At 36.9% G+C, this 17408-nt stretch overlaps 1 long non-coding RNA gene across 1 annotated transcript; it reads right to left on the reverse strand.

Moving 5' to 3' along the window:
* Positions 1-1910: 1910 nt before the first annotated feature.
* LOC144302230 (uncharacterized) lies at positions 1911-7002 on the reverse strand. The gene is made up of 3 exons (XR_013369071.1): positions 6882-7002; positions 4305-4370; positions 1911-2196 (listed from the first exon to the last, which is right to left on the reverse strand). It is a non-coding gene; the product is annotated as an uncharacterized LOC144302230 (long non-coding RNA).
* Positions 7003-17408: the final 10406 nt, after the last annotated feature.

Raw genomic sequence — 17408 nt, forward strand, 5'->3', positions numbered from 1 at the left:
AGTGTTCAGTTCTCCAAACACTCCTTGCCACCCACATTCAGTGCATTTGCACAATTTCTCTTTTTACCAAGATTTCGTACTTATTGCCTGAACTGTCGCTGCAGGGTGGGTTGCTATTCTTCCCAAAGATATTGCTCAAGAAACTCCTAAAAAATACCTCCTGAGGGGCACCTGGGTGGCTAAATCAGTTAAGCATCTCCCTTTGGCTTGGGTCATGATCTCGGGGTCCTGGGATCCAGCCCCACTTCGGGCTCCTTGCTCAGCGGGGAGTCTGCTTCTCCCTCTCCCCCTGCTCATGCTCTCTCTCTGTCTCAAATAAGTAAATAAATAAAATCTTACAAAAAAAGAAAAGAAAAAGAAATGCCTCCTGGTTGCCTCTATTCCTGGGGAGCTGTCTGGAATAAAGTTGGTGATTTTATCTTTGACCACCTCCACTACAGCCTCTAAGAACTCTGCCTGTGTTTAATGTTTGCACATCTATGTCCTTAAAAAGTCTCTGAGCTCACTGGGGTAGGTTTTTCTGTTGATTTATGAACCCCAACGCTAAGCATAATGACTTTTTTGAAAGTCAGTATGGAAGTTTTTGAATCTTAATCATTTTTACCTCCTGGACACCTTCGGCTACCTTGGACGTCTGTAATACTGTAATTCTTTTTAGTCATGACTCATAGTTGATGACAGTGTTAAGTCTTATTAAATATTAGTATGAAAATGATGATTTTTTTTCTGATCCAGGTTAATGGGTCTTTTGAATTCTATCTCACATTCCTAAGAACTCCTATAGAAGTATGGAGTATTTAAAATCAGACTGAGATTCAAATGATCAACATCCCTCTACAGAAGGTAAATTTGACCTTTGCAATTCTGTTTCAGATTGTTATAATGCCTTGAGTGAGGTGGTGTGAGAAAAACAGAGGATACCTACAACGGCATCTAGCACATGGCCGCTGCTAAATAAATGCTGAAAGTTTTTAGTTGATTGAGACTTCATGAGATGATGGAAGAAGCCCCAAATACCTTGGATTTGAATCTTACCCTGCCTCTCATTAGTCATGTGATTTGGGCCTCTTTAAATATGAGTTTACTCATTTGGAATATGGAGCCAAAAATGCCCACTATGAAGCCTTTCTGTAACAAGTGTTACAGTAACAGACTTTAGTATGGGCCTGGAAAATAAGAAATGAACAGTAGGCTGACTAACTGATTGGCATTTTTAAAAAAGATTTTATTTATTTATTCATGAGAGACACAGAGAGAGAGAGAGAGAGGCAGAGACACAGGCAGAGGGAGAAGCAGGCTCCCTGCAGGGAGCCCGATATGGGGCTTGATTCCAGAACTCCGGGATCACCACCTGAGCCAAAAGCAGATGCTCAACCACTGAGCCACCCAGGTCCCCCATGATTGGCATTTAAAAATATAATTAATTACACTCTTTCAGGTCAGATTTCAGTTCCTAAATATATTAAATATTCTCAGAGTGATGATATAACTTTACCTACTCAGTAGTTTTGAAGGTTAATGATAATTTATTGATTTTTAAATAGAAACAATAATATTTAAAGATGATATCAACTATATATATATTTTTACAAACATCTTTTTTTTAACAGATGCCAATGATTTTTTTTAAACATTTGAAGAAGGGAGATGGTTAAATAAGCAAAACATACTTCAGTTAAAACATCAATACAATTATAAAAAGATAAAGTTTTAAATGAACAGAAATAAATTACTTATTTCTTAGAAACTATTTTTATGACTAAAATATTTTAAAAATATAATATAGGGACAAATAGTTGAAATAATGGACATAAATACAAGTAAATAAATATTTTGAAGGGAAAAAAGTAATGAAATAATCTAAGCACGGAATAAATGCAAGGACTAAAGATTTATTGAACATAGGTGCCAGGAACATATGGAGAAGCCCTTTGATTAACTGCTCACTCTTGCATTTCCCTGTAGCTTCCCATCAGTGCTCCAGAGTCTCAAAGGCCAGAGTGGTTGGCATGTGTTGCACGTGAGCTGCACAACTCTGGCCACCCCAGAGAGCTCTTCCTAAGTTTCTAGCTGATGTTTAACATGAGAGTAAAACATTAACAGATGCTGTGTCTTAACTTTGCCTGCTGTCTTACTGGCTTTTCTCGTGGGTCCCTCTTGGCCGATGATCATCTGACACCAAGCTTGGGAAGCTGCCTGGTAAAGGGAGAGGTCGGGAAACGAAAGAGAGAGAGAGAAAGAGTCAGAGAAAGGAGTGGGGGTGCAGGGAAGAGGGAGGGAGAGAGAGATTGAGAGGGAAGATTATTTTGTGTTTTACTGGGAATTAAGATATTTGGAATGTAGATCCACTGAAGTTATTAACTTACTGTAGGAATTTGGGAAAGAGACACCTCTACCTCTCTGTGCCTCAGTTCCCTCATCTATGAAATAAAGCAATAGGATAGACGGCCTAAAATCCTTTTCTAGAGCTAGCAGTAATATTCGGTGCTTACACTGCAGTCTTGAATTACATTTATACTTTTATAGCCTTATCAAAACATTAAAACCTCTATTAATAAGACTAACCCAACCATTTAAGTAGATAAGTTTTATCATTACATCAACAAAAGGGAGGAGGAAACTAATGATAATGTTTACTATCTGTCATACGCTTTCATACAGTTCTCATTTTACATGATGCTAGACCTATAAGGTAGTCTTTCCCCATTTTATATTCTAGAAGTAAATCACTATTGCCAGGATATTAATTAGCAAGTCCAAGTCCAGGCTGTGATTGCTTTTATTTATTTACATTCTCCCTCAGTAAATACTGTTGAGCACCATGCCAGGTACTGAATTAGATGTAGGGATGTCGTAGGGAACAAAGTGTCTCCAAATATCTTATTTCTTTTTCTGCTACATTGAAAGCATATTCTTGCCATAATATCTTGAGAATGTAAAGGAACAAGATAATTTAAATTTTTCTAAATATATCAAGTATTTGGGGGATGGGGAAAACCTCTAAGTCACTTGAGAGTAGTTTTACAACATTTAGGCTCTGACTCTTCTCATTTTACATTTATAATGTGAACTTCATAATGAAAAAAAAAATGGATTAATCTCATCTCTATAAACACAAGGCATGCATATAGTTTTCCTTTTTTTTTTCTTTTTTAAGGAACCACACTAATACCTCCCAATTTTCACTACAAAATTGCGGAATATAAACAGCATTTTTAGAAAAAGTAATTCTCTAATTAAAAGGCAAAATAAGTACTTGAGGAAAACACTATTAAAAGATTAGTTGAATAAAATGAATAATTATGGAATATTGAAATAAAAAAGATTTATCACAGGCATACCTTATGGAACACATTCCATACAGTAGACATTAAGCTAGGTACTATGCAGGATCAAAAACTCAAAAGAATTTAGATTAAAAAAAAAAAAGAGAGAATTCAGATCATACCAAAGTGAATAAAGGATTCTGTTGATTTTTTTCAGGATTGCTGCTGCTACTATCACTGCCACTACTATTAAAAACAGCAATTCACATTTACTGTGTTCTCATTATTTGCCAAACACAGCATTAAGAGCTTTGAAAGCATCATAGCATTGGTCTTCTCAATACCTCTATAACATAGGCACCATCATTCTATCCAGTGCAGAAATGAGGATGTCAGAGTTAGGGAGGCTAAGTAACTTGCATACAGACACGCAGAGAGAAAGTGGTAAGCTGATATTCAAAGAAGGATTCTTTAAAGATTTTTATTTATTTATTTAAGATGGGGAGGGGCAAAGGGAGAAGGAGAGACTCTCAAGAAGACTCCATGCTGAACTCAGAGCCCATTGCTGAGTGCAGAGCACAGAGCCAAGGTGGGGCTGGATCCCAGGATCTGAAAGAGATCATGACCTAAGCAGAAATCAAGAGGTGGTCACTGAAACTACTGAAACTACTGAAACTACCAGGCACCTCAAAGACAGATTCGTCTAAGTCCAAAGAGAATGTTCTTAGCATCTAACCTAATAGTCATGTTAAGTGATTACCTAAGTGATTACCAAATAGATAAAGCTGTTAATAATATAAAAATCGAGATATGAGCTGATCTGGGACAAATAAAATGAGTTAAGATTCAAATGTATTCACTTTTAAGTGACAGTAAGACATAGAAGTGAATGTCCAGTGAGACTGCAACATGGATAGGGTTTAGATCTACTCCTGTAAAGAAGTCAGGCAAGGAGACAGCCTATGGCTGTGCTTAGAGTGCAGCACGCAGGAACTCTGAAGCTAATTATGGCAGGAGACATGAGAGAACTTGACATACCTGAGCAGCTATAGAGAGGTGAGGACTTCTACATCTTTAGAAAAACCCTTGGTAGATTCCGTGGTCCTGTGCACATAGAGGCATAGTATAGGAGTTTAATATTTGTGCAAAGACCGAAGGGCTAGGCATCAAGTCATCTGTTACATTTCAGGAAGTGGAGCCTTGGGTTCCTCCATTATATTGGATAAGGTAAAGTCTGGGAGATTCCAGTACAGTTTCTATTTTTCTTCTTCAAACTTTTTTTTTGACTATGACCCACAGTAAAAAACACATTTTTTATCACCATCCGGTACACATACTCAAATAGACGAATATATTTAGCTAACACAAACATCTCATAAAAGGGATATTTTCCCTTACTATGGTCATTACACTCTAACATTTTTCTACTATATTTCATTTTTTATATTGGTAGACACAGTTAATAAATTAATTTCCCAGCCCACTAAGGAGATATAGTCTGCTGCTTAAAAAGTATTGGCCAAATGATTACTGGGGGAAAATAAGTACTAACAACCCATCTGCCTTGGAGGAGGAGGAAAATCTCATGTAGCCTATGAAACATGTTGACTCATTCTTGAAAATATGACACCTGAGGATAAAAGTGAGTTCAGAGTCATGAATTCAGTTGGGGTCTGGGCACAGAGATGACGATTGAGACTCTGGAGTAGTTATTTGGAGGTAGAAAAAAACCATACGAAGCAGAAAGTAAAAAACTGAACTCTACAGAATACCTAAAGTTCTGCAGTGGAATGAGAAAGATGAACTCAAGGAAGAAAAAAAAAACACACCATGTTTGAGGACTTTAATAAAGTATAATTTATGGCAATTGTTTTGGAGTCAGGGATCATCGATCTATTTATATTGATTCCTTTTTATAAATCACCAGTGTATGCTAGGGCATTGTGGACTACAAAATAATTTATTCTCACCGGGGTTGTGAATCTGTTTCTTGTCTAAAAATGTTTACCCAACTCCAGGAAAGATGGCTTGTTCTGCCATCTAGTGGTCTGTTTTATTACACCATCAGCTGTAAGTTGACAAGCACTGGATCGGAAAAACCAGCAAATTTACCCAAAGACACATTCTAATTACTGTAAATGCTATGTGAATATTGAAGGCCAGTTAATAGAGCTAAACATTATAAAAACTTAGGTGGCTCTCCTCTTACAGTTGGATTTGGACACCTTTTCAAAATATTCCTTCTCATAAAATTCTAGGAAAAATTGTAAATTAGCTAGAAATAAGTTTAACATTCAGTGAGTAAGACAGTGAGTAAGACAGTCATGAAGAAAATTCTAGAACCCTGTCAAGGGACATGGAAGAGTGATAAGGTATGCTATGCTTATCAAAGTAAGAGTCATTATTATAAATATGCACACTTTTCTCAACTTTAGCTATTTGATTTAAACAAAATCCCAGGAAAATCTCAAAAATGTTTATTTGTATATTGGAACATTACAAATCGGTTCTTGTGTTTTTTAATGAAAGGAAAAATGTGAAACAATAACCCCTCAAAAGATAAGGTAAATAACTTATTTAAAGGGTTAAAAAGTATCATAAAATAATAGTTATTAAAATATGTAAAATTATGCAAAAATAGATCTGTAGACCAACTGAATAGCACACGGAGGCCAGAAAAAAAATCATGAAAGATATTGAAATTAAGCCGATGAAAAGTGACATTTCAAATCAGTGGGGAAAAGAGAGCAAGTATTCAATGAATGGTGTTACCAAAATGTGTTATGCATATTGAAAAAAAAATAGTCATTTTCAACTTCAAGCCATATATTGGTATAAATTCCTTATGGCTTAGAGAGGTAAATGTAAAACACAAAACTATAAAAGTGTTAAGGAGAAAATGCAGGGTAAATTTTATAACCATATGGTAGGGAAAATCCAAGCAAAACACAACCCCAGAGCCATAAAGAAAAGGTTTGACACACTTAACTGCATAAAAATTTTCAATTTCTCTGCGATGACAGACACCATAAACAAAGTTAAACAACAAGTGACAGACTGGAAATTACATTCAGGATATAAAAGTGCTTCTCCATGTACACATCAATAAAAAAACAAGTCAATAAAAAATGGGTGAATGATTTGGACCAGGATTCACTGAAGAAATACAAATGGACCAAACCTGATAAAGATACTCAGGCTTAACACTGATCAGAAAAATGCAAACCAAAATCAGGTATTTTTACTTATTTTTAAGGTTTGGAAATACTAAGAGTGTGTAATAACACGCGGAAATGAACACTCTCAAACACTCTAGAAGAGGAATCAACTGGTAAAGCCGACTTGGAAGGCAGTTTGGCAGACTCTATAAAATTTCTAAATGTACTTATTTTTGACATAGCAGTTCTACTTCTGGAATGAATCCTCAGGAAATACATATGTTCACAAAGATTTATGTTCATTGCTTCATTTTGTTAAAAATACGAGTGAAAAATGGTAAAGATGTGAAAGCAAACTAATGTCTCTTACTTTCCAAAACCTGGCGATCTCCTAGCTGTCTCCCTTCCTCCATGGCCACCGAGACTTCGTTCCTGTTCATCTCCTCCTACTCCTTACCTCCTCAGGACTCAATCCTAAGACCTTCTTTCCATCCCTCCTCATTTCCTTGGTGACCTCCTCTGGCCTCTTGGTTCTGATTCAACATCTGCGACTCTCCACTTGATTTATGCTCCAAGCTCGTTGGCTCCTCCTCTGACCTCCAGATGCTTGCTGACATCTCTTTTTCTGTACCTTATATGCATTCTACCCATGACCTGAAAAACAAACTCTTGATCTCTTCTAAACCTGTCCTTGCCTCCACCTCCTACAGTTCAGAAAATAGAAATTTCATCATTCCAGGAGCTCAGGCCAAAATTCTAGAAGCCTTAATTGGAAACACTTTCTCTCATATCCTCTATTCAACTTGCCAGAAATTCGTAGGGCCCTACTGTGTCTGTAGTCTCAAGACATACGAAGATTGAAGCTCGCCAACACTGCTCACCTCCTCCATTCTGAGCCATCACCATCTCCTATGGGAATGACTGAAACAGCCTCCTAACAGGTGTCCGGGGGTTTTGCTCCCTAATGTGATCTGCTTTTAAAGGAGCAGATAGAAAGATTCTTTTAAAATGAAAATCAGATCCTGTCTCTCTCCTGCTTACAATGCTCCACTGGCTTCCCATCTCACTCACAGTAAGCCAGCATTTTTACAAAGCTGTATAACCTTGACCTGAACGTCATTTCCCCTCCTCCGAACACTCCCTCTCCTTGATTTTCTCCCCTTCCCACTTACCCACTACTAAGCTCTCTCCTGACTCACCCTACTCAGGACACTTCGCCCTCCTTCCAAATCTTCCAGCTCCAGAGATAACCATGGCTTAGGGCCCATTCACCTCCATACCCTCTGCCTGTATTTCTTCACTTGCTCCCTGACCTATTTTCAGCCTTTACTCTCCCCACCACTATTTACAATGGCACATTTCGTCATTACCACCTGAATATATCATGTGTACAATTTTATGCTTTACAAATCCGTGTATTTATTTTCTGCCTCCTCCAACATTGCTTTTAACTGGGCTTTTGTTTGGTTAGCTGGATGATTCTGTTTATTATTATTCACTTATGTACCTCTAGCTCTTAAAATAGTTCTGGCACATGGAGGTATTCAGTAAGGAGCTGATTGTAGGAATGATAGAAGTCTACCAATAGGAGAGTATCATAAGACACTGAACTTTAAAAAATCATTCGCCTGTTCCTCAAACGGCCTTTGAGAAACTATGACATCGACTTTATTTTAATCATAATGTTTTATTGTTGGCCTCCTGGGTGGCTCAGTCTGTTAAACCTCGGACTCTTGAGATCAGCTCAGGTCATGATCTCAGGGTCATGAGATTGAGCCTTTTGTTGGCACTCAGGATGCAGTCTGCTTGAGATTCTCTTTCCCTCTCGTGCCTACTCCTCTCTAAAATAAATAAATAAATAAATAAATAAATAAATAAATAAATAAATAAATAAAATGTTTAAGAAAATAATGTTTTATTACAAAATATATGATTTCTGATATTTTTAATATTGTGCAAATGCTTTAAATACATCTTCAACTAAATCTAGGTGCTGTAAATCCACTCATTCAATTTATAGAAAATGGTTGCCATATAATCCAAATAGCAAAGATAGTTCTTGTATTTGTGCCCAAAATGTTTTACTTTGTTTTCAGTTCAAACAGCATATAAATTACTGGGAAAACCAATTCTAAGCTATTCCAATTGCATGATAAAATCAATATTCTCTCTCAGTTTGTTAAAACTTTCTGTGCCTTGGGGCGTCTGGGTGGCTCAGTGGTTGAGCATCTGCCTTTGGCTCAGGGAGTGATCCTGGTCCTGGGATCGAGTCCCACGTCGGGCTCCCTGTGAGGAGCCTGCTTCTCCCTCTGCCGGTCTCTGCCTCTCTCTCTATGTCTCTTGAATAAATAAATAAAATATTTAAAAAACAAACTTTCTGTGCCTTGTTCTTCCTGTCCCCTTCCCCCCCAGAGGCTACACATTCCCGACTATCTTTTGATTTACACCTTAAAATAATTTCTATCTTGAGGCAATTGCATCACAGTGAATAATAAGGATTGGTGAGAGGTGCTCTTCTCTGCTGTTAAATAGGTGAATGGCGATTGATTGATTGATTGATTGATGAATTGATTGCAAAAGGGGAGGCAAGCAGGACTTTCAGACAATAGGATCATTCTCGGGCAAATCAATTACAGGGAAAAGTTTATTTGAAAGTCAAAGATTTAGAAATTGTTTCCTTTTTCCATTCCCATACATTCTTGGAAAATCTATGAGCTTAGCAACCTTGGGTATTCAGACACCCATACCCCATTCAAAAGATAAATCATATCATGCAGTTCTATGCAATAGTGATTTAAAAAGGTGATGAAAGGATGCAGACATTCCCAAGAAATAATTGTAATTGAAAAAAAACTCCACAAGTTGCTTAGCAAAACTACTCATTTATCATTGAGATTAATGTATTGCCAATAGCTTTACATAATAAAATTGCAAAGTTGCAACAAATTCCTACTTCCTTTTTCCCTTTATACAACTATTTTCCTATCCTGTACTGGTGATAGTCACTTTCAATCTTATCACATCATGTGTTCTGTTACAGTTCTTTGTATCTATATCAGTTCCTCCCACTAGATAGTTCCGTAAAGGGCTATATAATTTTCAATTTTCCAATTTCCATACAATGCCTGGGATAGAATAGGCTGTCCATGACATTTTGAATGAATTAATAAATGAATAAATGAATGGAAGTTAATGTTTCATCCCCTTTTTCTCCCCTTTGTCTCATTGATTAAAAAACAAATAATTTTTATTTTATTTTGCATACCCAATGATCTCTTCTATACTTACTGGACAGTGAGTTCTAGATATTTAACTCCCAGACGTTATCTCATTTTTCTTCCCCATTTTGTGGTGAAGAACCATGGGTAGATATAGCCTCAGCTTACACATAGAGAAGTAGAAACCCACAGATGGAAAACATCTTTCTAAATGCACTGCCACAGACACTGTGACCATTAGGTTATAAGTGTTGTTTTGTCAGTGTGAAGAGTCACGAATGTACCGAGACAAGGGGTGCCCGGGGGGCTCAGTCAGTTAAGCATGGAGTCTTGGTTTCAGCTCAGGTCATGATCTCAGGGTTGCAAGATTGAGCCCCATATTGGGCTTCATGCTCAGCAGGGAGTCTGCTTGGGATTCTCTCTCCCTCTCCCTTTGCCCCTTCCCCTGTTCTCCCTCTCACTCTCTCTCTCAAATAAATAGATAAATGTTAAAAAAAAAAATACCAGAGAGTGACATCTCAACCAGATAGTATTTGTCAAAGAAAAAGGGAAATGGCTACTTTTTTGATATGGACATGCATTTCTGTTTGCACGTTTATCAAAGTAAAAACAAGACAGAAATTTACAAAAGCAGAGTAAATTTTTGTGTTTGACTTCTGTACTGCTTTTGATATTGAATATTAATGATAGCAGCAGTTAAAACAATGTCAATAAAACAAAATAACAGAGTCAACCAAGAAAATGGTAAGAAATTTTAGTACCCTTCTCCCTGCCTCCCTGGAGATAGGGACCTTCTGCTGCATAGAAGCAATAAAGCCATTTCTGGGTTACAAAGAAATTACTACAAAGCTTTACAAGGTGCAATGTTAAGACAATGCTTAAGTCCCTAATTGGTACTGTGTTTTTCACATTTATTTTAAGGTGACACAAACAGAAATGTGGTATTTTCAGAGACAGAAATGAACAGAAAGGGGACTGTTATACCTTCAGTAATGTATAGAACCCCTGGACAAACAAGTGTGGTCCAGTTCAAAAGCAATATTATAAATTTTCTTAAAAAATGAGCCTGCATTACTCAATTGAAACATAAAAATCAATTCTAGATTTTCCAGGAATATATACCCCCTACTCAAATAGAAATAACCTAACAGAAGAAGCCAGAAAATATAGGGAAAAAATTTGATAAATGATAACTACATACCAGAAATTCAACTGCTTTCTGCGTTAGACAGATGTTCAGACTAGGATCTGAGTGATATATGAAGGTCTCATAAAGCTATCACACTACTCTATTTACTATAACATTAAAATACACCTTAAAATTATCTTTACTCATCTTTCACAATTACCTCTGCCTTTACCTTTACAAGACAGAGGAGGCTCTACAAAATATGAAAGTAATAAATTAAATCAGTATGTAAAAATATCACTATGTTTGGACAGACAATTGGAAGATTGGTATTAAAACTTCATAGATGATATTAAAAAGAAAAATGCAGGCTAGGAATGAATATTTGGAATGCATATATTGGATGAAATGTCCATATAATCAGCACACAAAAAACCCATTTATATCAAGAAAAAATACTCTAATTCTCTTACTGAATAATAAGCAAAAGATATAAAATTAAAAAATATGCCTTATCAATTGAACATATAGAATAAAATTTCAATCTCCCTAAAAATCAAAACTCAATAAAAATAACAAGATATTTTTTAACCTAAAGCTTTGGAAACAATTTAAACTACTGAAGAAAATTATCCTGTAAATGTGATCAGAATTTATCTAATTATCATCAATTATATGATTTAAGATGGGAAAATATCTAGCTGGTTTAAAGACCTTGTGAAACATTGGTATAATATAACATCCTTCATAAAATAATAAATTTGAAGAATAATGGCATAATGAAATAATCAAGATGTAATATTAAATGAAAAGGCAAGATTTGAATTGAAAATATTATTTCAATTTCATTTTTCAAATATAATAATGACAGTAATTACTTGAGAAAGAGTCATTTCTTTATGCTCCTGTACATGTGGCTTGTCCTCTCTCTATCAACCACATGTACATACACATGTACATGCACGCATGCACACTACCTTCCTGTTTTCACTTCCTTTAATTACAACAGAGAAATAGAATGATTTTGTTTCATTTTGTCTTATTTTAATTTAGTTTAGTTTTTTAAAGAGAGTGCTTGCCTGTGCACTGAGGGGGTGAAGGGACATAAGGAGGGGGAGAGAATCTCAAGCATATTTCTGCTGAGCTGGAGTCCCTGGGGAGGTGGCAGGTGTGTGTGTGTGTGTGTGTGTGTGTGTGTGTGTGTGTGTTCTATTTCACAACCCTGAGATCATGACCTCAGCTGAAATCAAGAGTCAATTGCTTAGCTGATTGAGCCACCAGGCTCCAACCACAGAGAAAGCTTTAAGTAAGAGTCATCATTCTGAAGTTCTCAGAATGCTACCCACTTGGTCTAAATCCTCTTTTTCTGAAAAATTATCTGGGCTAATTCCAACATATCTCACATTCCTGTTTATCTCGACACTAAAGTGTTGAGACTGTTTTCTAGGAAGCTCAGGTGAAGTGTTTTCCCTGCCTCCTCTGAAGAATTATAACTCAAAGATTTCTTTCTTCTTCAGAAGTTTGGTTCCTCTCAGGTTCATACCATCTGTCTGTGTTATTCACAAGGCTTCCACAAAACTAGCATCTCCTGGCCCTATTGATGAAAAGCTTTATCTTCTGAATAACTCTCTCCTGTTATTGTCAAAGGTCATCATCACCATCATCATCACCATCATCACATCATGCTCATCGTTCTCATAATTACTGCCACAGGTAACACTTGTTACGTACTTGGTATGTAACAGACACTGTTGTAAGCATTTTATATGGTTTAATGTAGTTCCTACACAACTCAATGAGGAAGACATCATTATTATCCCCATTCTGAAAAGAACAAAAAAAATCATTCAAATTGAAGGTAGCCAACTCATTTTGAGTCTCATTAGCTTGTACATGGCAAAACTGGCATTTGAACCCCTGTAGTCTAGCTGTGGAGCCTATGCTCCAAACTATGTATCCTATTTCTCAATATAAAAATGTATTCTTTTTAAAAAGATTTTATTTATTCACTTGATAGGGAGAGAGAAAGCAAGAGAGTACAAACAGGGAGAACAGCAGAAGGAGAAGGAGAAGCAGGGAACCAGACCCTGACTTGAGGCTCCATCCCAGGACCCAGGAATCATGACCTGAGCTGAAGGCAAATGCTGAACTGACTAAGCCAACCAGGCACCCCAAAGATTTACTCTTGAGGTCTTCAACATCCAAGGAGACATTTGAAGCTCTCATCTGCCAATTCCTTGACCTCCTGTTGCTGGAAAAAAAAACACACAACCCAGGATAGTGGGTTTCTTTTTATATTAATTACCAAATTCTGAGCCTGGATTATTCTAAAACCAGAGACTGAGAAAAGGTAGATATGATGGTTAATTTTAAAATGTGTCGATGTGGGTCGGCTGAAGTGCCAATTATTTGGTCAAACACTAGTCTGCTAAGGTATTGCTGCTAAGGTATTTTGTAGATGTGGTTAACATTTATAGTCAATTGACTTTAAGGGACATTACCTGTGGATGGGCCTCATCCAATTAGTTTAAGGCCTTAGGAGCAAAAACTGAGATTTTCCAAAGAAGAAACTCTGCCTCAAAACTATAACATAGAAATCCATCCTACATTTCCAGCCTTCTGGACTATTCTACATAATTCAAACTTGCCAACCCCCACAATTACGCAACAAATCCTTTAAATCTCTACTCCTTTCCCTCTTTCTTCCCCCCATCCCTCACTATGAATGTAGACACACACACAGATATTTTATTGGCTTTGTTTCTCTAGAGAACATTGACGGATACAGTAGATACAGGAAAAAATGTAAAACATGAGTTTATTATCAAGTTGGTTAACCATGTAAAAAGACTTGGAAGATGAAACAGAGGAGAGAGAGCTATGCAAAGCTTTGTAGGAGACACTCAGGGTAAATGAAGTAACTCACCTGTAGTGAGTTAGTTACTCACTAACATTCACTGGGATGACAATGATACCCCTTGTCATCCCAGTGAATATTTGGGACAGCCAAGAAATAAGAACATGTGGGCTCTTGCCCACAAGGAGATCACAGATTATATATAAATTCAATAATCATCACATGTAAATATTAAATGGATCATAAAAGAGTATGTATAGGTAAAGCATGATAGGAATATAGATTTGAAAAAGTGTTACTTCCTGAGTCTGAAAATCAGGGAAATATGATGGAAACGCTGTGATCAATCTGAGCCTTGATGTATCATTATAATTTTCAGAAGCAAAATGGGAGAAAAACATTTCAGGCACTTTCAGGCAACTAAGGGGATTGATTCTTCAATGGGGAGTTCTTCAGTTCTGTGTCAATGTGAAGCCTGCCCCTCAGCCACTAATTTGCATTCAAATTAGTATAATGGTCTCTCTTTGTGTCTTGGTTTTGACATTTATTCATTTGAAAGGATGGTAATTGTTGTAATTCTGCTCTAGTCATAGGATTAACTAATAAAAAATGGCTTCATAAAATCTTCATTCCATAAAAGATGTTATTTTGTTATAAATATTTATGGTTATTGGTTATTTCCAGCACGGCAGAAAATGGGCTCCAAAGAAATCCTAACAAAAATCGTATTTTAATATGGCCTCTAGAGTGTGTGGTCTTGTTAAGTTTTTATTACAGTGTCTCAATAATACAAGGTCTTTTCATGTAGCTCTTAAAAATAAAGTCAGTAGTGATTTCACAGATATTCAATATTTATAATCTAAGTAGTTCATCTCATTTTCAGGGCAGGGTATAACACATTTTCCTGGGAGAGTATAACCCTCTTAATTCTGCTCCAAGGCTTAAACTGTCAGAAATGCAGTCACTTCAAAGGCCTTGGTGACTAAGGACCTGAAAGACAATCTTTATGCCTATAGGTGGAGCCCCATGAACATAATTTTTTGAATTACTTAATTTAATTATTTATTTAACCTTAAATCATCTCCAAGGAGATCTCTCTCTCTCTGTCACTCTCTTTCTCTTTTTCTCTCTCCCTCTTTCTCTCTGTCTCTCTCTCTCATTCTTTTCTCTCTTGAACAGAGAAGCCAATTTCTCTTTACTAGTCCTTAGTTATTTCTTTCTTTTTCAATTTTTTTCTTTCCTTGTTTTTTTTCCCAAATGTTTCTTCCTTCCTTCTTTCTCTCTCCCTTTTTCCTTCCTAATAATAAAATTACTGAAATATATTTTTATTCTAAAATATGAGAGTCAGAGTTTATATTTGAAGGGATCTTTGTAGAGTAGATATTCTTCTCTAGTCTTTCCTGCCTGGATTTTTGGGACCAAAGTCTTAAGGGTTTCAGAGTTCATCAGAAATCTGACTTTCCCGATTGACCAGGCATGTAGCAGCAGCCTGAGAAAACAGTTTATTTTTTTTTCCTTTACAGCTCTACTGCTTCTTGCCCTCTCCAGAGAGTGTTTTTCTCCTTATAGTCAATATACCAAATGTAGCTTTACCTCCCGATGCCATTACAGAAGACTCACCTTTTCTCAAAGGAAAACAAGAGTTTTGTGTGGGGTGCTGATGATGGCAATTCAATTCTTTGCTCAGCAAATCCTTCTAAGCACCTTCAAGTTACTATCATTTTTATATTAAATGTTCTCTTTTCTCTGCTAACAGCTATTAAATCAGCAGGAATAGGGGTTAGAAAAAGGAACAAATGGTGACTATAGTAACGAGATGGGATCAAAAACAAATTCCCACATTTAAAGTAAAAGGAAAGATAAGGTCAGAAAATGGCCTTTCTCAGATAAGCTCTCTAGACATCAGACCCCCACATCACTTCTACCCTGGTCTTAATGATATGAAATTTGTCACTTTGGTTTCCTGGAGAAGTCACAGATTTCTTCAGATCTCCAAACAGGAAAACAAACGTTTCTGAATTTACATCTCCTCAGGGCTCACTTTGTAGAAGACACTGCATTTGATTTTGTGGCAAATTCTTAAGGAAGTAGAAAACATCGTCTTTGTTCTCGAGGAAATTAAAACTAAAGTGAAAGTGGAACCGATTCTTTTGGAAAAACAAAGAAGACAGAGGTTGTCATAGAAACATTGCACACATCCTTATATGTCCTAACCACACAGAGTTAGACTCAATCCATAGCATCCAGTGCAAACCCTTCATGGAAGAAACAATCATTAGCAGTGTTCAGAAGAAAAGTGGTTCCATTCATTGGCCAGGAATGTGGGCAGCATGCCATGCAGAAGAGAAAGAATATGTGCAGGCTCTAGAGACAAGTCAATTGCTTCACTTAAGTAGGAAGGTAAATAAATGTTCTGGTCCAAATAAAGAATAGGAGTGGGGGCAAGGCAAGGTATTTTGGAGAGAGTAGGAGGTAAGAGGTAGTAGGACAAACACTTGTAGTTTTAGAGTGATTCAACTGGTAATTTAGAAATCTATAAAAGAAAATAATCCTCTTACATTTTAGCAGGGAAATTTTCAAACCACATCAGAGCAGAATGGTATCATAAGCCTCCATATGCCATTATATTCCTGCTGATAAATGTTAAGATTTTGCCAGATATTTGAGTGGATATTGTCACTACTGAACATGTGAATTATTTTGTCTCCTGTGAGTCATGGTGTATCCTTGAATAGGTTATCAGAAAGGAATTTTGGATTTTTAAGTTAGAAAGGGCTTAACCATTCATGATAAGTCAAATAAATTCTGCTTTTAAATTAGCTTCTTATAGGCCAGAGGCAAAATGACAAGTTCTTCAGAAGTCAGGTATTTGGCATAAAGGTCTTGCCAACGAAGCCAACATAACATAGAGAGGTCTTCATGGGGACAGTGCTTCTCACTGAGCAAAGAAAGAAATAGAGTTTAAATGTAACTAAAGAAGACAAGTATTCTTGTGGAGTGGAACCAGCAATAATAGCCAGGTTTTAGAAACTGGAAGTGGAAATGGCATTTGATAAGAACTCTACCAAATGCTATGCAAGGCGTTTTATCCACGTTATTCCATTTAAGTATCACAAAAAAACACTTTTAAAAATTATTTCCTCATTTTACTCGTAAGTAAGTGGGGCATAGAGCTACAAAATCACTTGTTCATGACCCAAGGCCACTAAGTGGGAGACTGAGGACTGTGGCTGGCTCAGTGTTCATTCCTCCACACTACCAAGCAACCAGAAGAGGGAATAAGGTCTTGTTTCCAAGGTCAGAATGACTTCTAGGAGTGAACAGCTTAGGGAGTTCTGATGTCCAGAAGAAGAATATGCAGCGCCCCCCCTCCCCCGCCACCATAAGGAAATATCTTCTTCCTCAAGTAGTTTATAGACTGGGCACAACCAAACCCCTATGCTCTTTAAAGTTATATTTACTTTGCTTTTTTTGGTCTTTGATGTGTTTGGACATGAAAGAGAATTGCCCACACACAGAAAAGGATTCTGAAAGGTGAGGCTGGGTGGTGGTGGAAATTTCCAGAATGGAGTAAGTAGATGGGTAGAGCTGGTGAGTTGGGCAGGTGTTGAAAGGAAATTGGGAGGTGGAGAGTGTGTAGACAGGGTGTGGGCTTCATCTTCCCTGGACTTTCCCTCACAGGCTACTCTTGTCTTCTCTGTTATGAGGATAGGTGTGCTTGTGGAACACTGGTAGCCTTTGGGAGATTTGTTTCCCAAACCGTGATTTGTATATAGTTGT

Source organism: Canis aureus, chromosome 31, assembly GCF_053574225.1.
Source record: "Canis aureus isolate CA01 chromosome 31, VMU_Caureus_v.1.0, whole genome shotgun sequence".
Classification (NCBI taxonomy): Eukaryota; Metazoa; Chordata; class Mammalia; order Carnivora; family Canidae; genus Canis; species Canis aureus.